This window comes from Manacus candei, unplaced genomic scaffold (genome assembly GCF_025592945.1).
Source record: "Manacus candei isolate 608988 ecotype Guabito, Panama unplaced genomic scaffold, ASM2559294v1 h1tg000023l, whole genome shotgun sequence".
Taxonomy (NCBI): Eukaryota; Metazoa; Chordata; class Aves; order Passeriformes; family Pipridae; genus Manacus; species Manacus candei.
This window is the reverse complement of record NW_026138071.1, coordinates 434,446-456,292: the sequence shown is the minus strand read 5'-3', so window position 1 is coordinate 456,292 and position 21,847 is coordinate 434,446.

Here is a 21,847-nt window from a genome sequence, read left to right as displayed (position 1 = left end):
GGTCTGCATTGGTGAAAAATCACTTAACCCATTTTCAACTTGTTCATTAGGAGCACCCACAAAAGGAGTTCGTAAGTAACCCCCTGTGCAGTGCTTGCAGACCTTGTGTAGATGAGCTACTAGGCTCTCATCTTTGGAATTATTTAATCTCTTTTTCTTTGGCCACTTCTGAATTATCTCTTCAGAACATTGTCAAAGGTGTTTTAAATTATTGTTTCCTTTCTTTGTGAACAATGTGCCTGAAAAGCTCTAATAGATTAGGGAGGTATGTTTTTCTTTGGCAGGTAGACACTGTCTTTATTCTATTATGATTCTCATTTATTTATTTTTGTTTCACAATACCCATGATATTAAGAAAAGAAATTGGTGTTCAATTCCCAGGATTATCTGTAGCTCTCTTATTAAAGATAGTCACTGGTGATCAGGCACAGTAGTTCATTTTAATGAGCCTGAATTTTAGGGGTTTTAGCAGTTCAACATTTCATTCTTAAGTTCCTCTGGAAGTCCTGGAAATACACTCTCCTATTTTAATAAGTAGTGGTTCTCTAATTCTTTTCTTCTGTTCCAGTATGTCCTCTGTTGCTATTGCAGTCTCTGACAGTACCTCATCTTTATTTCCAGAAAAGAGAAGATGCGTCACCCAACATCCTCTGTGGTGAAGACAACAGCAAAGAAATAATTTAAGTTTTCTGCAATGTCTGCGTATTTCTTAATTGCTCTCATTAATCCCTGGTAGTCCAACAGACACACAATTTTTTTCAACGACTTTTTGGGCAATCTATCAAATCACACTCAACTGTCGCTTTAGGTAAGATACACATTATGATTTGACATATGTCCTCACATTTTTCATAAGTAACTCACTGCAATCAAGGTAAATCATTTTGCACAGACAGTCTATATGTGATACTTAACTTGGATTGAAGGCAGAGCAGGCCCAATCATCTCTTGTCACAGACACCTCTGGATTTTCCTGCTATTAGTAATCTCTAATATTTTTTCAGTTGGTGATTTCAAGAGTTTACGGATATGGACAGACTTTATTACTTTCAATTTTACAGTTAGGAAAATGAGTGATATGAAGAGGGCCCTGGTGTTCCTAAGACTTGTCCTGTTGATGCTGCTGGTGGATTTTTCACAGCTCCCCCAGACCAATGGCAGCACCTGATCTCCTCCAGCTTTTGGTCCCAGCCACACATCCATAGCTTGTGAACATAATCTGACAACATGTGTACTTCTCAAAGGTAACTCTTTTGGCAAAATGAAAACAAGTTTACATTGTTTCTTAGTAAGTGATAAAAGATTTTTTCCCCTAGACGATTGTTAAGTGTTTGTAGGCAGCACAGGAAAAATGGAAAAGAAAGACTATGCTCTAACTGTGTAGTCATAAATTACATGAAGTGCATTTCATTATATAGTACTACATTTTTTTCTAATCCTTTATGAATTCTCTCCATTTACCCTGGGGGGTTGTAATGTAAACTGACATCTTATTCTCTACTCAAAAAAATCACTAGTATTCTCTTAAAATGTTTTGCCTAGGAATACGAACAAACAAATAAAAGCAACAGAACACACAAGACAAAGAAGTATCTTTTTTTTTTTTTGTTTTTTTTTAAGAGAAGGGAAACTATAACATCTGTATGGCAGTGACTGAAAAAGTTCAAGCATCATATGTACAGAAGTAATGATGACCATACACCTATCTACTTAGTTCTATGAAAAGGAGCATGTAGATATTATTGTTGAGATATAACACCCTCAAACAGTGAGGGATATGCTAGAAGCATTAAATCCTTGCATTCATGTATGATTTGCATTATTATTATTGCCTGAGAAAGAAATAACACTCTCGTTTTCCTTAGCTCAAATAATTGTGAAGAATTTTTATATTTTATTCCTATTTCTATCAGTTAAACAGCTCAAAGCAAGTTTTTTCTACTCCTAGCTTTGAATAACACAGAATACTGGCTTTGTACCCTTGGGCTACTTGGATTTAATATGAAATTTTTACCTTGCACAAGGTCAGAAAAAAAAAATAAATCTTATAAAATTGGACTCATATGAAGAATGAGTTTCTATCTTTTAATACCACCAAACAATCTGCAAATTATTTAAATTAAGACAACCAGCACTCCAACATCTGCAAGCAAAATGCTTAAATGCCAAATGCAACTTTACTGGCATAAGAAAATAATAAGTGGAGTTCAATTTGTGTCAGCATAGCTCAGGAAAATAAGATATCATGTCTTGCTGTCTGCTTGATGTCAGCTTCTCAGATTCAAACCCTAATGCCTCATCTTAGGCTGTCCTTACTGGAGGCTGCCAAATAGCAAGGTTCAGCCAGAGTTCATGCAGCTACTACAAAATAGCTTTTTTTTTTCCTTCTCCTTTTTCAATCATTATGAACCTTCTGCTTTATATTGTACACACTTGATTATATCTATCCTTGAAATGTATACAACTCTATTAGCCTCTTCTCCTATTCTTTTAACATACTGTAAATTCCTTTCTGTGCTTAGTTTGTTTTATGACTTACAGAATTAGGCTTTTAAACTTTCACTGCACAGAAAAGATTGAGTTGTGCGATTGGCTAAAAGGACAAAACAAAGGAATGGGAATTTATATTAATACAGAAAAGAAACAAAACTATGAATACTTTTCCTACTTTGTAGACTCTTATCAGTTTTCCACTAAAGTATTAGTCACCACCATAACCAGGTCCCAAAATAACTGCCTAGAAATGAAAGATTAGCAGCTCTCTAAAATGACCATTCTTGTTCATTCTAAGAAGCCTAAATATCCTCTTGCCTAAAATCTTATCTCACATTGATATTGATATTTCAAATGAGACATCATGCAAGCTTAAAATGAGCAATTCAAATGGATTCATTTTCTCAAATTGTTTTAAATTGACTGCACATAAAATTACTTTAAATGGAAGTTGTGGGACAGATAAGTCAATAATTTTATAATAATACATATAGTTTAGTACTGTCAAAGTTTGTAGTCATACAATATCATTTTAGAGAACTCAGCAAAGCCTGTTGGAATCTGCTTCCAGTGGAAAAAAAAAAACAACATAGCACATGTGGGTTGGAGCATTAAAGTCATGATATACCAACACATATATTTTGAAGATAACATGATCCTTCCACAAAACAGTGATTGAAATTTTCTGAACACTTCAATCATAATAAATATGCAGACACAGAGACACCTCAATGCACATGAGGAAACACATATGGAGTGTAAGAAATTTAAGTTTATCCCAGTGCTGCAAACAGCACAGTTTCAATAATTTTAAATTAATTGATGAGAAGTTAAGAAAAGCAGCTGCCTTAATATTTCCTGAAATATGAGGAAGATTTAAAAAAAAAATAAAATGTGGCTTTTCTTCCCTTTCTGAGTTGCTGTCCTACTTTGAGGGAAACAAGTTTCTTCACTTAGGCTCATTCATTGCAAACTTATCTGGTATGAATTACTGAAACATATTTGCAATATTCAATGTCTGAATAGATGAAACACTTTAATACCTTAGATGGCTCATTTCTGGAATCAGCTGGAGTGGCATACTCCCCAAACTTTAAAAATATTTTTTACAAAATTCAAAGGCAGTCAAGATTAAAATTCCCAAATGTGTATTCTGGATCACCTCCAAAAACATTCAGTCATTACTGGATATTGTCTTGATTAAAATTCCTGTTGGTTTGTTCTATGGTTAAAGAGTAATCTTCTATCTTAGCTTTTGGAATGTATTCCTATCATGTGATATCTATGAAGTCTGAATTAATATAAAGAGATTTTTCTCACTACCCAGCATGGGAAAAGGTTTAAAATGTTCAGATTTCAGCATAAAAGCAGTGTAGAGAATGGGTTTTGCACTAATATTGTCATTTAGATACATCAAAATTTCCTTCAGGAATAGTGAAAAATTAATGTCTAAAGGTTTGCTAGAAACCTTTTCAAAGCAGTATCACTGAGAATAATGTGTGTACTAGGTAATAATTAAACCAAGAATTATTGTCTCCTTTGTAGTTACTGTTTCCACAGAACCCTCATTTCTTATAATAAAGCTAGAGACAGTCCTGACTTAGCTTAACTGAATCACTGCATTCTGGGACTCCAAAGCTGTGACACTGAGCAAGTTGTGATTCTCCCACTCTATAAAGCCACGTGAGCTTACCTTGCCAGTTTTCATCTACCTTGGGACAAAAAGCAGGAGAGTTTTCCCTGTGATTATTAGATCCCATGACCAAGCCCCAGGACACTACTGTACATAGGCCCCTTATAGGGGGAAAAGGCAGATTCAGACACCTTGCTCTGTCATTCTCACACCTAAAACTCTGGTTTTAGTGCTATTTAACTATTGAGGTGCTATTTAATGATTTTGAGGTGTTTCCTCAAGGTCCTCCTCCTTTAACTAATTGAGGAGGAATATTCAGTCTGAGCCTCTGATATTTCATGAAGTACTGCAGAGAAATTTGGGGTTCAGATCTCCTAGAAACAGTAAAAGCAGAAATTCTATTTTGTATTCTATGAAGCTGTCCATGACAAAGTTTCATCAACACTCACAATGACAAGCTAGCATTCTATTTTGAAACCATCAGTGTTTTCCTCCTCAAAGTCTTTAATTTATAATTCCCCAAACAGATCTCCAAGTAAAAATTACATCTACTTTAGAATTGTTTCCACACATAAATTTGAAAAAAATTGTTGTAAAACAGGAAATGGAAAAAAGAAACATTTTCCAGTGTTCCCAAGGAACAGTTTTAGATACATAGAAAGCCTAAAGTAATTGACTTGTATGAGAAATTACCTAAAAACTGCAACAGTCATACTAGAGGGAATCAGAACTAGAATTAGTCTCTGAATCTGTCTACAGAAAATTTGACTTAATCCACAACATGAAAAATACTCTACTGAGAAGTTCTTATACTGTATATTATTTTTTTACAGGAGGACATAAACCAATGCAAATGTATTCTTGCACAAAGCTTACGGTTGCCCAAATTTTTGGGAAACCAACTTGTCACCCAATATTGTGTCTACAGGTAACTTTTAGTATCATGAGTCATGGGTAGGTGCTTTCTTGAGATAAGTACAATATGAAAAGATACTTTTGAAATTTGGTATCTATGCAAAACCATTTTCTTTTTCCCAGAAATACCTACATAGCAATATACAGAACATGTGGAAATCACAAGCTGAGTAAATTACTCTTACTTTGCTTTGTCTGTCCTTAAATTTAATGTGCATATATTTGCCACTCTAAAAGGTGATTTGTATATGCCAGAAAAAACTGAGACACAGCAAGTATGTCAAACTCCATTCTTTATAATCTTCTTCTCCTCCCCCTTAGTGTTTTGAGATTGTCTCTTGCCTAGTCTGTCTGCCTGTTTATCTAATTACAGTGCTCTGGTTTTGACCAGGATGTCATGGAAGGCATATTGCCCTGGAGGAGTTTCCCCATTTCTAAAATGTCATGTTCTCAAGGTGAAAGCTCTCAGAGTTCGTGCAGGTAGGACTCTGATTTGGGAGGAACAAGGGCTGGGTGGAGGAGACAGATCTCTCTCCTCAGCTTTGAAATAATCTTAGAGTCACGACACTGGTCTAGGACAGACCACTATAGGAATTTATTTCCATGTTTTTAAGTTATGGGGAATTTATCTATCTTTCATGATTTCTTGACTTACCTAGATTATAGTGTGATAAGAATATCATCCCTAAAGCCTTCTGCATTTTAGAGTGAGACTAACCATGTCTCCTTCAGTCTGTGGAGAACTAGCACGCAGCAACAGTGCCCTGTCTGGTTTTTAATAGAGTATATAGTTGGCCAATAGGATCTACATCAGGACATAAGTACATGCTGGGGTAGCTAAGGAAGATATCTGTTTCTCAATAAACATTGGAATTGGAACAGTGGAGAGTATTTGGCAGTTTATAAGTTATCCTAATAATTTAGGAGTCTGACTTTCAGCACCTATGTTTCAAACTGTAGATTCAGGTTACTCGTTTGAACCACGGTTACTCATCCAAGTCGATTTTATTGACCTCAGTAATAATATTTCTATAAGTAAGATTTTCACCAGGATTTTTTCCTTTTTTTTTGTTTAATATATATTTTTTTCTTTATACTTTGGAGGTATTTTAACACATTTTGGATCTGCCTTTTCATGTACAACTGATGATTGCTCATTTCACTGCTAAATACTTCATGGTTCCTCAGTGACATGGCTTTGCCAGGCTAAAAGATTTTTAATGTGGTAGTGAATGAATAGCAATGGCTGTGAGTGTTCATTCCAGCTTTTGTTGCATCCTGGCTTTCTTCCCTTAACAATTCACAGGTCTGTAATAGTACTGTTTTGATCTGGTTGCTATTCTGTTGTGAGTATTCACACAGAATGCGTAATTAGCAAAGCAGTTATGCCTTTTTTTTTTAAATATTACTGCCTCCAGCATACATGTAGATAAAAAGTATATTATGAGTCCAACTATAGAAGAAGCAGCTGGTGCACTAGTACAGAGAAAGTGAAGACACTACTTAGGAAAGTTAGGAGTGTAAAATAGCTCTGGCTGATAAGAACACAAGGATGATGACGCTGGATCGAACTGTGTAACCAAACTTTGAGCATCTGGTTTTAACTGAGGCGAGGAGTTCCCACAACTTCCTTGTGCACTTTATGAAGAACCACTTCCTTCCATGTCTTTTGAAGCTGCTACTTGTTGGCTTCCTAAGCTACCTTGGAAAAGACAGTGTGCAATTCTCTTTGACTTATCCAACCCAGGTCTCCATGAGTTTATAGACATCTTCAGTCCTCCTTCTTTCTGATTAACAATCCTTTCTCTAGTTATTCCGTAATTCTGATGGTTGGTAAAGTCCTCTGAACCTTCTCCATTTCCAGGATAAGCTTTCTTTAGATGAAAGGAGTGGCAATAAGGAGCCAGAGCTACACAAAATATTTAAGATGTGGGAGAACAGTGGATACACAGAGGCATAATGATGATACACATCACATGGTCTTTTCCGTTCCAAATAGTTCCTAGCACTTGGTTTGCTTTTTGGCCCCTGATCTGAAATGATCAGTGAGAGTCCACCAGTGATTTTACACAGCCAAGACTATTTTTTTTTCCAAACATACCTCACTTTGCACTTATTTGCAAATAAGCAAGTCACTCAACATTGTAAGTTTCTTGTGCATTTATGACACTTCTGTTATTGACACAATACACAAGAATATTTCTCTGTTATGCCTTAAATGTGCACCTGAAAATAAACTTTCTTCTCAGTGTTCCACACAGGTGCTCTTGTCCAGGGTTTGTGCACAAAGGATTTCCTTCACTAATTTTTTTTAGTTGAAAAATGTCTTAATGCAGTAAAAGAGCCTACATTAATTTTTGAGTTTCTCTTCTGAATTTACTTATTTATTTCCTCTTGCTTACCCAGAATAAGTCAGTTCAGTTTGTTTATAAACCTCCCAAATTTTGTGGAGACTGTTAATTGGGTTCTCCAGACACTACTGTATTGAATAAAATAAAGCAACAACAAAATATATTAGCCTTGTGACAAAGCAGTCATTCCTTATAAGTACTTTGCCACTAATATTAGGAATGTATTTGTGTAATTTTAGCTGTTGCTAAGGAAAAAAGAGTTTTGATCTTTTCTAGAAAGGAAAAGATTAAGCACTCTGTCTACATTTGATTCTCATTTCATCTTCCCCATATATTGTTTCTTTCTTTGGAAGTCAGCCAGCAACCCAGCTCCATATAACTACCTTCTTCCTTCCAGGCCTCTAAAAGTATTTGGTTTGAAAAAGATGTTTATGGTGCCTGTTATACTGGTCATTCTGTGTTCCTCTTTCCTCTTCATTGTCTGTTCAGGTTGTGTGTTTGGGTTATAATTGTGTGTTTATACAGAGCCTGGCACAATTCAACCCTACTCTCATGCAGATGTTTAGGTACTGTACTGAAAAATGTCATTACCATTGCAATAAGTATTAATTAAATTATTTAATTTAAATAATATATAATTAAATATACATGTTGATCAAATATAAATGATTTAATTAAACCTCTGATTTGTAAAGGCTTTAGGATTTTAAGAAAAAAACCAAACTTGAAAAGGTTTCCAAGTTTGGAGGTGATCTCTTTGAGTTCTTCTTGCAGAACTGAATCAGAGTTTAGAGATAAACTGCTAATATTGTCCTTATGGTATTCTGGGTGTGGTTTTCAGTCATTTACTCAAAATGGTACCAAACAAAGAGCTACACATGAAAACCTACAAAGTTCTTATTGTTTTTAGGAAACACAAGCTTGAAAAATTTCTTGCACTGTTCTGTTCTGTCCCACATGGAATGGTAGATCCAGAGATCCCACACTAATAGTAGATCACCACTGCTAAGTGTACCTCTTCTTGGACCTCATGTGCTCTTCCAAGGGCAGTCTTGCACACCAGTTATTTAAAAACTACCCCTTGACAGGCCTGATACTCACAAGTGAAATAACTGCTTTGAAATTTTGATCAGCCTATGATGTTCTGCACAGAAAGACAACACAGACTGGCTCACAAAGATGGTCTACCCTATTGACCCTTAAATTTGTAGCATGGCATAGTCAAAATCAACATAAAAACTCTCAGCTATTTTCCATATGTTTTCATTTGGTAAGACAAAAAGGAACCAGTTCACTTTCTTTACCTGTATGACTTGTAAGCAATATTGGTGATGACCTCATATTTATAACTCTGAGGAGTTTGAATCTATTCTGCAGGCTTGCTCTCTGTACACTTCTGTCTATTTAATTTTTTACAGTTATGGTTTTAAAAGCATGCCTCATTTATAAATCTGGCGTTTATTACTCTCTATTCAGCTAAGTTGGATTACATTTTCAGTTTTCAATCCTGTGTGATCACTTTAAAAATGAATTGAAAAGAAAATAATTACTTTTTAAAGTATGTGTGTTTGGAATTCCCTTTTGTTTTAGACTATTTTTGAAGTAATATTTCTCACCACAGACACAAAAAATTATGCATTTCTTTTAAGAAGTACATTCAAGGAATATTATATATGCAGTTTCATTGAACAGCCAATTTGCTATGTGAATTTTGGCTGGAAGAATAAAGACTCAGATTCAGAGCACTTACAAGCCTTAAAAACATGCCTGAGGTATATACACAGATGCCAAACTACTAGATGATATTACACCTGGAAAAAATTTTGAAGTAACATACTTAAAGATAAAAAAAAAGGAAATAATTAAATAAAATATATCAGGGTTTTTTTTGTATATTTAAAATTCCACACCTATAATAACTGCAAAATATATAAGCAGGAAGAAAGTGAAATGAAAAAAACCCTGAAGTTATAGATAAAAATGATAGTTTTCTGAGTTACTATTTAAATTCATGAGATTCTTAAGACAAGCTTTATTCTTTTAAGCACAGGTACCAGTGGGTTTAAAATATTCACTAAATAAGTTTGCTTTCACAGTGCTTTTCCACTACTGAACCATTGAAATGAATGGAAAATAAAGAAAACCATCCTGATCTAGTAGGAATACCAGCAAGACTATTCTAAAATATGCAGAAGAGACTCTCATGTTATATCCAGTTTGCCCAGAGTGCAGACAGTGAGAAGTGCAGAGAATTCCCATGTAAGGTCTGCCACATTTCTAGTTCAAGGCTCCATCATCACTACATCCTACAGTTTCTGTCCCTTGCTGCTGATGGCAGGTGGCTATGGAAGCCTTGGAGCAAATGTCATTGTGCTTTCTCCTCTGGGGATACTTCCAGAAGAGAAATCTGCTCTAGTGCAGAGAGCCCATAAAAACCACAGTGCATTAACCTCCTGAAGGTGAGCCTCCCAAAGCCCTGCTGGGTAAATCTCTGCAGCTTATCAGTGATTCTGTCCAGCTGTATGGAGAATCCAGGTTCATCTTTCCCTGAAACACTCAAATAAATGCACCATCACATTGGTTTTCATCCTCTGGGCCAGAGCCAGTTTTTGAGAGCAATTCAGCAGCTCCTTTCCAGCCCTATTCCTCCTCTGCTTATGAGTAACTCAAATAGTTGGACACTGAGGGACTCCTAAACACAACTGCAAAGTGGATTCATGAAGAGAAACTTTACCAACAGACATACGGATGGTGTTAGGAGGACAAAAAATCACAGACATAAAGAAAACACAAATTTGCAGCTCAGTCCTGAACACACATGTCCTGAACTGCTCTTCTCTTTCTGCAAAAACTCCAGCTACTTAAATCCCAGAAGGTTATTTCATGAAGGCGCAGCAGTCTGCATTTAAAGCGCTTCTGTGTTGCAAAACTCGGACCCAGAATTTTTGAAATGCCTGAAGTTTCCTAACATTTTATTCCAGGACGTCTTAGACAACATTAAACTTGAAAAAAAACCCCAGAACCAAACCCACAACATTCTGTGTGTGTCTGTACACTAACATGACACAGATGCAGCTGCTGCTGATGGAAAAGTCAGCATTTTCTAGAGACACTCCACAGTGACCATAGCTCATTTCTGTGCTGAGAGTATTGGGGTAAAGAGTGGAACATCACATTTCTCTGGTTTAACTTAGCAGATGCTATTTTTTAGCAATGAATGAACTATAAATAAATTTCGCATTGTACAATCATACTATAGTATTCACATGAGTTGGAACATTTCCTAATTCCTGCCTAATATTAAACAGTGACAATATAGATCAAAGATAATTCATACAAATTTGATATTTACAGTGTCTCTATGCCTAGAAAGAAGACAAAAAGTGATATGACTGTATATAAACAAGAGTTATGGCATTTTCAAGGATCAACTGCACAAATAGCCAACATGTGCACAGATATAAGTTTAATAGCTGCTTATTAAAAGATGCAATAAAATTTGAGAGTGTACTGGCAGTAGATAGATTAAAGATCTATTAATCTATCTTCAGATCAAAAACATTTCATATGCAGGCACTATTAGGTGGCTGGGTGTAGCACATACATCCATGTATAATTTTTTTAGAACTGTAGTTGTTAGGTTTTAATTATGCACCATACTTACTTCCATTAAAATAGCTGTTTGGTGTAAATGAACAGCAGGAAGTAATAAACACCCAGTACAAACAGTATTTTGATATCAAAATGTGGGTGAATGATAGCTGAAAAACACATTTACCAGGTTCTGCAAATAAACACCGAAATATGAACCGACAATTGGGAAGAGGAGACATTCGATACCTTTAATGCATGTCAGCAGGATGCCTGATGCCAGAAACCCAAATGAAGTGTTTGCTGGTACTTAAGACAAATACTATCTTATCATCAGAGTATCAAGGTAGAGAAATACTCAGAAAGAAGATCAAAAGAAAGCAGTGGATTTGTGCTATAATCAGAGCACTAAAATCAATGTTGTCGAGAATCAAAGTTGGCTACAGTTCAAGTTCATGTTAGGCAGATGTTTGTCATTTTGCCTTTCTCTCGTTGGTGTTAAACAGCAAAGCAAGAAGGAAAACCAGGAGAAATAATCAGAGAGAAAGCTCAAGAGGGGTCTTCTCAGGGAGATCAGGTAAAGGACAATCCGCTCACACCAGGGCAAAGGTTCAAATCCTGTGGAAACAGAGCTTGCTGTTATAAAAGACCACCAGGCCAGCTGTGGGAGATTCACTATAGTGCTTTTCTCCCTGCTAAAGCAGAGGCAAAAGCATCTTGAAAACTGGCTTGCTACGTACTAGTGTGGGGATCTACTACTCAGACAGAGTAGGAATGCAAAATTTTTTTCTCTCATCCCAAATCACATTCCACTCTGAGCTAGTGAGGCTGTGAAATGATCATCAGATTTGTTCCAAGGAGGAAAATTCACATTAAGTAAAGCAGTTCCTTAATGCTGTTGAGGAAAAAAGAGTTTTGATCTTTTCTAGAAAGGAAAAGATTATCCTTAGGGGCATCATGACAGGAATATAATGTTCATATGGAATGAGGATCATTTTGTTCAGTTTCAGCAATGCCCAGCTAAAAAGTGTTCCCTGAAGATCCCTTAGTAGAACTTACCTTGAACACATTTATTGTGACCAACCTTATGTTTTGAGACTTCTGTATCTCTTTTATATTCAGTTTATTGACTTACAAAGAACTGCTTTCCAGGTGCTAAAATGTCCCTCAACAATTTAATTCCTTTGAGAACATATTTGTTTTTATTGACTTTCTATTCTGGTAGTTTTCTAGCCTACAAATTAATCTTTGCCATGTCAGTATGTGTACCTTTGGCTAGAGGTAAACCCTACTGTGTTTGTGAGGTAGACTACAGACTAGAGATTTATATGGTGGCAACACAAAAATACGTAAATGGTGCTAAAATTATCTGTAGAGACTGGTGAGTTTCAAAAGAATTTTGTGCATGAAAAATAAACGTATAGAATTAGTGTCTTAGATCTGCTAGACGGATCATTGTGTACTTCTACCTTCCTGAACCTTTGATGTGCTAAACAACTTCCAAAGCCTTCTCCGGACATCCCTCTGTCCTGTAAAGGGCTGGTCCTCTCTCTGACATACCAAGGGTCCCCAGTTCTCACTGGTCTCAGGTTGCCATTCAGCCCCACCAGGATTTGGCCCAGAGGTCTGCCCACTCCCCTACTCTCTCCCATTTTTAAGGGAAATGAAACTTCATACAGTGCTGAGCTAATACCGGTCTGACCCTTTCACACTCCATGTACAGTTAATTTAAAGTTTGAAACAGCTTTGACAGATATTTTCTTGAACGTATTGTAATTATGTTCTAAATTCTTCCATTGCAGTACATGTTTTCACTGGGGTCTCACAAATCATCCGATCGGTTCTGGGGTCCTGATTAGGATCTTTCACAGGGGTGGACTAAAACACAGGGAAGAAAGAAAATGGCACGTTTTTCTGCCAACATATTAAAAAGTACTTTCTTTCTCCCTTTTTTTTCATTTTTATTTCTGAAAGTACATTTAAAGCCTATGATTCTCACTGGAGAAAAACAAATATGAAAACCCTATCTTCAGATTTAGTGCGTATGAAACTAAAAGTTTACTGTATTTGAACTAAAACCAGGAAATCCATTAGTATTAGTGGTACCAGCTGTTCTTTATATTAGGCCAAACTCTGCAAGGGGACACTGGAAGTCCTGCACTACAAGGTCAGCACAGCTTTTATTTAAAGTGAAAGAAACAAAGAATACAAAGAGGTCTCAGAGAATAAAAGTGCTGGGCTTATGACTCTTTCTGTAAGAGTAGCCATTTTTAATGGATTTGAAGAACTCGTGGAGCAGGACTGCAGAACTGCTTTTGGGAATTATACTGGCTCCGTGTCTCAGTTGAGTTCTTCTTCCCTGCAAGGATGTCTGAGTAAAGCAGGGAGAACTTGCAATTTTCCAAATGTTAGCATTCTTTTACACACAGTGGTCTCTTTGTCCTACATGTTCTTTCAGTCAATTTTTTTTTTTTCCTGGGGAAAAGAAAAATATCCTGTTATAGGGTAATTACCCAACATGAAGAAGCACCAACTCGAGAAGGAGTCCCGCCTTCCTTCTTAGGAAGCTGACACGCAGAAAAAGCTGGTAGTCAAAAAACCTGTGCCTGTTCCAGTGACAATTTCAGTGATTTGAAAATCCAGTCTCAAATGTGAAACTCATCTTTTCAGAGTTTATATTCGGTGTCCTATTTCATCAGGTATAAGGTAGTGCCTTCATATTTTGAGTCCTGCACAATTGAAGATTGGATTCAGTGTACTAAATGCAACCTTGGCTCTTCTAATTTGTTTTCATCTCTACTGATGTTGAAGAAACTCAACTGATACATTACAAGAACTAAAGACACTTCACTTCCCATTTAATTTAAATGTCTACTACTAAATAGTGCTGATAAGTAGAGATACAGCCAAAACCAGCATTCAGGTGACTAAAAGGTTGCGTTATCTCCAGAAGCTCCCACTGTGGTGTCTTAATTTACATTTTGCAGCAAGTTTCCAACTCTACATAGTAATAAATGTGTGGGAGTAAAAGTCACAGAAGGGAAGGAAATACTGGCATCCAACTTTACAAATTGGACATCACAGTGGCAAATAATATCTTCTATTTTCTGCAAATTGAATGTTACATAGGTTCTCCTGAAGTCCTTCCTTATGAGTAAATAGTTGAAATAAACACTCCTGGAGTTATTTCGTATCTAAAATTCATGAAGATTCAGGGCATGTCTACATGTGCTTGACATATTTCACACACGTAATTTATGGAGCTCCCATAGTCTTGGGGCAGAACACGTGTTTCACACATGGACTGTGCAGTCCATATTAGCTACGGTCCACCTAGACATATGAGGTGGGCAGGCTGCAGATGAACAGTTATTTGCTGAGCCTTTAAACATGGTAACAGTGAGAAATGCTACAGGAAACTTCATTTCTTGGGACTGTGGACAAAATTCTGCAGAGGCTTGTAAAGAGAGTACCTGGATGTAGCTCTGCCTTGCACCTGTGTCTCTGTGTGTGTCAGAGTGTGTATTTCAGATACTCTATTAATGTCACTTCTCAGGAGTCCTTTTCTGGCAATATGCTCACTCTTCAGATTATAATTGATTAATCGGTGGGCAAATGTCAGGGGTCATCTGAACAGAAAGAGGAGGGAGAGCCTGCTCTGTGTGTCCCAGTGTGCTAGCAGGTTTTGTTTTGGGAAGGTAGAACGCTGTTTTATCATAGGACAGAAAGGACCACTGAGAGGTTTTCTGAACCTTTCCCCACCCTAAGGCAAGACCAGTGACCCTTTTGCAATTCTTAGCGATGGTTGTCTAGCCTGCTTTGAGAGATCTCCCACAAGGGAAAATCCAGTCTTCCTGTGTCTTCTTATCCTTAGTGTTCCTAAGGTTTTGTTGGCACCTAAAACATATATATATATATAATATATACCTAATATATAAGTCCATTAGTGCTTGTCTTGCCCATGATGGACATGGAGAACAGATGACATGCAACAAAAGCTTGGAGACTGTACTGTTCACTTGTTCAGTCCTTCTTTCTGATTAAACCACCTCAGACCCTTCTAGACTGTGTTTTTTTGAGTCGCATTAGGAGTTATGTGAATACTACTTTTATTTTGCTTTCTTATGAGAATACCCCAGAAACCATGTAAAAATTGTCTCTGGAATTAAAATATATGACAATAGCAATCTCTTCCCTATCCACAAAGGCTGTTGCCCTGCCACAGAAAGGAGTTGGCTTGAATTGGCACACTTGTGATATGTCATAAGACACATGCTATATGCTACATAGGATCCTATCCAGTCCTATTCAGACTCTGCTATAGTCCAAGTTCTTCTCTGGAATATATGCTTGAAACAGGATTTTGTTTACTCTGTTCCAGCATTACCAGGAAGTCATGTTTATTTGGCTGGACCATAGTGCCTCAGATTCCGTTTTTTGGAGAGGACCTATCAGCAGGTGAGAGGTAGTTTTGTTATATATATATTTTGCTTACAGTAAGACATTGCTCTGTGTTTTCCATGACATTCTCACAGAGAAGGCAAGGAACTGTACTGACAAGAACAGCACATTTAATCCAGCATCACTACCAGCAGCCACCTTGTGCAATCTAACCTGGTACACACCTTCTCCCTGTGGGAATCTGCTGAAACACGACATGATTTCTTTTTCTAAAAAAATGTTCTTTTGCCAAAGCTGAAATCCCTGTTTTCATTTCCTACTCTACATATTTATACTAATGTGCATTTTCACCTCTGAATCTGCTAGACCACTGCCAAAATCCTGTTATGCCACCAGCATTAGAAGCACAAGTACTATCTAATGTTGCCATGAATAAGACAGTACAAATTCAAAGATACAAAAGTGATCACTGGATTTTTGAACTACTTAGTGTATGTGTCTTAAAGACTACTCCTAATTTTAAGATTTGCTAAGGTGTAATTGTTACCTCTGTAAGGCAAATGTGTTCTGTACTTGGGGTACAGCTAATAAAATATTGCTTTGGAAATCTGAAAAAAAAATCAATTCAGTCTTCTTTTCAGCATCTGGAGCCATATCTTCTAAGATTTTTGTATAAGAGACATTTCTATATGATATAGGGGGGAACTACCACAACACATCTCTCCACAGCAAAGACAAGAAACATGAAAGTACCTGAAGAACAAAATTCCTGTCAGTTAACAGGTACTAAATGAGGAACAAATTTTAAAGAAGCGTAATAAAGTATATTTCTTTGTTAATATTCAGAATCCAAGCACCATTGTGATGTTTCATCATCTATTTGTGACTTTTCTGTTATAAAGCACTTGAAAAATATTTCCAGCCTGTGTTCCAAGATGAGGTCTTTGTAGTGACTTTGTAGTGACTTTGTAGTGATAATCCAGCTAAGGATGTAAATTACTGGAGAGAACAGGAGAGAATTCTAACAGATTTCAGACTCAAGTATGTTTGGCAGACTTATTTATAAGTTCTGTCATTTCTATGCACTTCTCCAACTTTCTTCTAAGCTTCCCTAATAATAGTATAATCTGTGATTTAAATGTCATGGCATCCTTTTCCAAAGCTAGTGTGTCCTTTAATAAGGTAGGTAAGCAGATTAAGTCCTACACCTGACGGAAAATAAAGATACAAACTTGTGAACAGACTCAAGGACTATAAGCTCTGTAATGAAAATATTGTGCACTAGGCAACACTATCTAACAGCTTTGGTAAGATATAGTCTATGCCAATTGGAATGTTTCTTCAGGTAAAATTTGCATTTTCTTTCCATAATCCCCTGTCAGTAACCTTGGTTAGTCCTGGGCTACTTTTTGTACTTGTGGTTTTTTTTCTTATGAATTGTAGTGGTTGCTCTGGAAGTTGCCTTATGTGATTTACATGACACGATTGGCCTACACTGTAATAACAGTTTGATAAACTTCACAAACATCTATGGAGATCTTTGATTTCTTAATAATCTTGACTTTGGAGGACAAATGTGAAGGTGGAACAAGTTATAAGTATGGGGCTTTGCTTTAAGGACTTATGAGCAACATTAAAAAGCCCATATTGCCAATTATTCAAAACTAAATATGGGGAGAAATTATCTTCAGATACCTTATATCACAGCTGCCACTACTCTGAGGTTAGGTATATTTAGAAAAAAGAGTCCAACTGCTAACTTTCTATATTTTTTTTTAAATTAAAACTGAAAATGAAAAAAACCAACTGAAAAACCTATGTAATCAATAAAATGAATTTTCGATATAAGTTAATTTACCCAGATCATTTAGAAAATCCTATCTTGCAGGTATTGCAGCATTCCCCAAAACACTAAGACTCGTTATCTTGACCCAGAAACTTTAGGGCTGGAAAGGATTTTACTTATGATTTCTTCTGGTTTTGAGAGAAATACCAAATAAGGACTTCTATTCTCTCATTTAACTTCATAACTTCTTTGTATTGATGGTGTATTTTTTTTTAGAAAGATACTCAGTTTGGATCTAAAGAGGGATAAATTGGGAAATGGTCTTAATTGTAGATTGCCTTTCTAACCTCACAAACTAGACCTTGAAGTGTGGGGTTTCTTTACAGTGCAGTTTCACAACAAAGAAGAACTGTCCGTAACGAAAAAAACCCAGTCTTTTGAAGTAAATTCCCTGAAAACTATCTAACTTTTTCAGATGCATCCCCACCTTTCCAGTAAATTATATATAGAGACCTTCCCGCTATACGGCAAATAGTAAATGGACCTTCCCAGTTTCAATATTTGTTACCATAAGGAATAAACCCATCTGAAGGTGAAAGATGGGGTACAGCCAGTGGGGGTAATCAGCAGAAAAAATACTCCCTAGACTTTTTATTTTGTGGAAGGGTCTATGAAAGTTATTGAGGATCCTTTTTCATCAGCGTTGTAGCACAAATTTGGGCACATTAGGCATCACCTATCAAAAGCATTGCTTAAAAACTTATCATGGCAAACTCCTGGAGTAAAGGGAAAAGTTTTAGTATTATAGAAAATTTAGTCTAATTCCACCAGGGAAAAACCCCCTAAATTCTCGTATATTAACAGTGCTATACTGAAAGATATTTATAGCTGTTATCAAATGGAACTTTGATCTATAAACAATTACGGGTTTATGAAAAAATCATGGGGAACTCTCTTCTTTCAAATCCAGCTGAAGAAGCAGCTACATGCTCTCTTGTACACTGATAGTTCAAACAAAACTTAACGGTGTTGGGTTGCATGATAAAGACACATACCTAATCCCCTGAAAGAAATTCTCAAAGACTGATGAGGAGACTGGTGAACTCATTCTTTGTAACTGCAATTATCTGAGCACGTGGGGGAGAGTGAGAAACAGTCAGCAAGTGAAGTCCGTGCAAGGACTGTGTGGGGAACGAGCAGAGAGACAGGGCTCCTTGGCCATCATATTAAGAAAAAAGGTAGGTTTACAGGTTTCTGATCAGGAAAATTGCCTTCTACTGATGGTTCTTTTGCATTTAAGAAGAGAAGATTCCAATACTACCTGTGTAAATAAAGGAAACTTAGTCAAAGAAGGGTTGTTTTGCTTCACTGTTTGCAAAGGAAGAATCCTGCTTACTTCAGTAGTGATCCACTGGGATAATGTAACAGAGAGCTTGCCATCCATTTTCTCTCAAGCTGTCATTTTGTGACTTAGACCATAAAGAGGCAAGGAATCCTGCTATCTGGTTACATTAATGGCAGGTCATGGAAAACTAATCTGAGAACTGCAGAGATGGCATGTGCCATTCCAAGAGGACATAAGATTATGGTGGGTGCAATACACTAGAATGCTATAATACTTTAGGTGCCAAACCATCCTGCTGTCTCTCTTTCAAGGAGGTATTGACTATGATTGCCCAGGTGGAGTTTTACTAGGAGTCTTTTGACAACTTCACTTTTAACATGATTCGGATGATGCCAAGAGTCATCTCAAGATCTGGGTTTTTTGCTTGGTTGGCATTTGGAGTAAGAACTTCCAATACAGACTTTGCAATAGACAGTTCAAATAAACTGAGGTGTCAGCAACTTACTAACAGGCCTTTCCTCTGAGTTTTACACAAATTTGCAAGCTTTATTCCTGCACCTGGCTTGTGCTGTCAACTCTTCTCTCTTTCTCCTCAGCAATATCTCTTGCTGGTCCGTGTAACCCTGGGCAAGCAACAGATGCCTTACTACTTGTTAACAAGAGTTAGCAAATGACATATTTTCCAAGTGAAGTCGGTGGAAATCCCCTGTCAGTTGTGAATTGTACTATTTAAATTATACTGCTGTGCTGACAGATTCAGATTTGCTACTAACCATGTTTGCAAGAAAAATCCAGGTATGGCAGAAAATTATTTCTTACAAGCAAAGCTTTACCTTGGAACAACTATAGAGAAAGGGTTTTGGCTCTGTAATTTACAGATTTCAGTGGCATTTCACTTAATCTTTATGATTATCCATTTGCAGAAACTGTGAGTGGGTTTAAACTTTCTACACTGCCCATGAACTAACCAAATGAACTTTTCATGGCTTATGTTTTGGCCTCTGGTTTTCCTTTATGGGTTTTCATGTAATGATTAGGCATCAGGTTCTTCTAACACGTCCACATATTTCTCCCCAGTTTGAGGGGCAGCCCTGTGCAGAGTGGTGGTTGTCGCTCATTGATGGTGGCAGGGCCTAGGAAAGCAGGTTCTGGAAAACCATCCATAGCCTAGGGTGTCAAAACAGAACTCTTTAGCTTGAGTGGTTACCAGGTGACTGTTCCAACCCACTGGTTTGGGGCAGGAGACACAATACCCTGTGCCTCTATAAAAAAAACCTGGTAGGTTGGGAGATATGTCTATCCATCCCTTCTCCACCAACTCATGGGTAGATAGCATCTTCAAGCCCTCTCTACCCATGACAGAGGAGGTGGAGGCTCGATAGCAGGGTCAGAAGCTTGGGGTGAATCTGGGACTTACTGGTGGTTGGTGGGTGATATTAAATTAAGTTTGGTCCTGTAAGAACTGGGGTTAAAGACAGAATGAAACTGGAAGTCTTTTCCAGGTGTAATAACCCGATCCTCACACCAGCATACCTAATCACAATTTGCCTGTTGACTTCAGTGTTCTTTGGAGTGGGGTCTGAGGCACTTCAGGCTATGTCAGCTATCGTGGCTGTGTGGGGAGAAAGGCAGAATTAAGCCAGACCCAGTAGTACCTGGTGCACAGGCTGCCAAATTTTGTTTCTAAACACAGTGAAAGTGGAGTGGGGAGAAATAATCTTGGTGCTCAAGCTATGCATGCACAGCTGCAGTGACATGACTCCTGCTAACTGTTGAGAGTGTGGAGCCAGGATCTGGCAGCTGCAGACACTTAGGTGGTCTGAATTGCTCATTACCCTCTTGAACTTAGGCGTGATATCAGGCTCCTAATCTTGGATGCCCTAGTTGGCAGTCAGTATCCTGCAGCTTAAGCAAAGACTGTAAGAATGAAAAGTGGTATAATGTAATCCACAAAGGGGGAATAGGAACAAATATTTAGGAATCAATCTTCTTTATTTCATAAACGGTATCCAGTAACCAAGAAGAGCTCAGCAGAAACTGATCATGGAAGCACTGGAGAAATGCTTAGTACTTGACTATAATTTAATTAGGTCTCAATAGCTTCCAGAAAAAAAAATCTTTGAACCTGCATATATTTAAGATAAGCCTTTTGTTCCATTTGTAACCCACAAACTGACAAGGAATTTAGGTCCCTTCCCCCTTCTCAGACTCCATCCACTTTTTATTTTTTCCCCAAGTTACAGAACTTGAATTTTTTTCCCCTGCAGTACTTTTCTTTGACCTCATTCCCCCCTCCAAGTAACTCTATCCTGTGATGCTATGTTCATACCCAGCCAGAGCTTTACAGATGGCTTAATTATTTTCTTTTCTCAAAGAAAATTCAATCTGATCCCCAATACGCATAGGATAGAATAAAATGAATCAGCTGGGAGGCTGCATTGTAAAGGGGGAGGGGTAAAGAAGTTATGTAAAATTTCATGTTGCTGTCAGACTGTTTTCATAGAATTTGTGTTTGAGATTAAATTAAATCTCTAAAACTGCTTTGATAGCTTCATACTTAGGGTGAAACGAAGCAGATGCATTTACCCCAATACCATGCTTCTCATCTCCCCTTGCAGAGAGAGAATGAGCTGCTTTGTGGAACAGTTCTATATACTTACAGTATTAAGCAATTCTTCTTTTCCCCTGGCATTGGTATTCTTTTATTCAATTTATCTGTACTATAGCTTGGATAATATTTACCAGATGTTAAATAAATAATTTAAGATAACAGAGTCCTGCATGACAGTTGTAGTATTTTGGGTCACCTTTTTATTCAGTTTTTTTAAAAAATCACTTCAGTTCAAGATTTCAATATAGTTCAACTCAGTGGTGACACTTAATACTTTTTCCTCTCCTTTAATTTGAAAGTAGTGTTCCCCAAATAGTTCATTTGCCATATTGTTTTTATCTTTAACAAGATAAAATAGACGTAGTGGGTTTACTATTTCAGCCTGATGCCGACAAATATGAAACCAAAGAATATGAAGAGCCAATGTTTTGTAAAAGCCAGTGTTATATAATGAAACCAAATGCATGGTTTGGAATTTAGAAAGAAATCCTAGTGTGAAGATAAAAGGACATGAAAGATAGTAAATGCTGAAATGATACACCACATAATGGTATACTGTCAAGAAAGAAAGATAACATGATAACTTACAGAGCCATCTCAAAGCCTACATAGGTACTTGACCTATAGTTTGCAAGGAAACAATCTTTTAGTTTCATCTGGCTCGTATTAAAAATAGGAAAAACAAAACCTTTATTTTTTTTCCACTCTCACACATATGGTT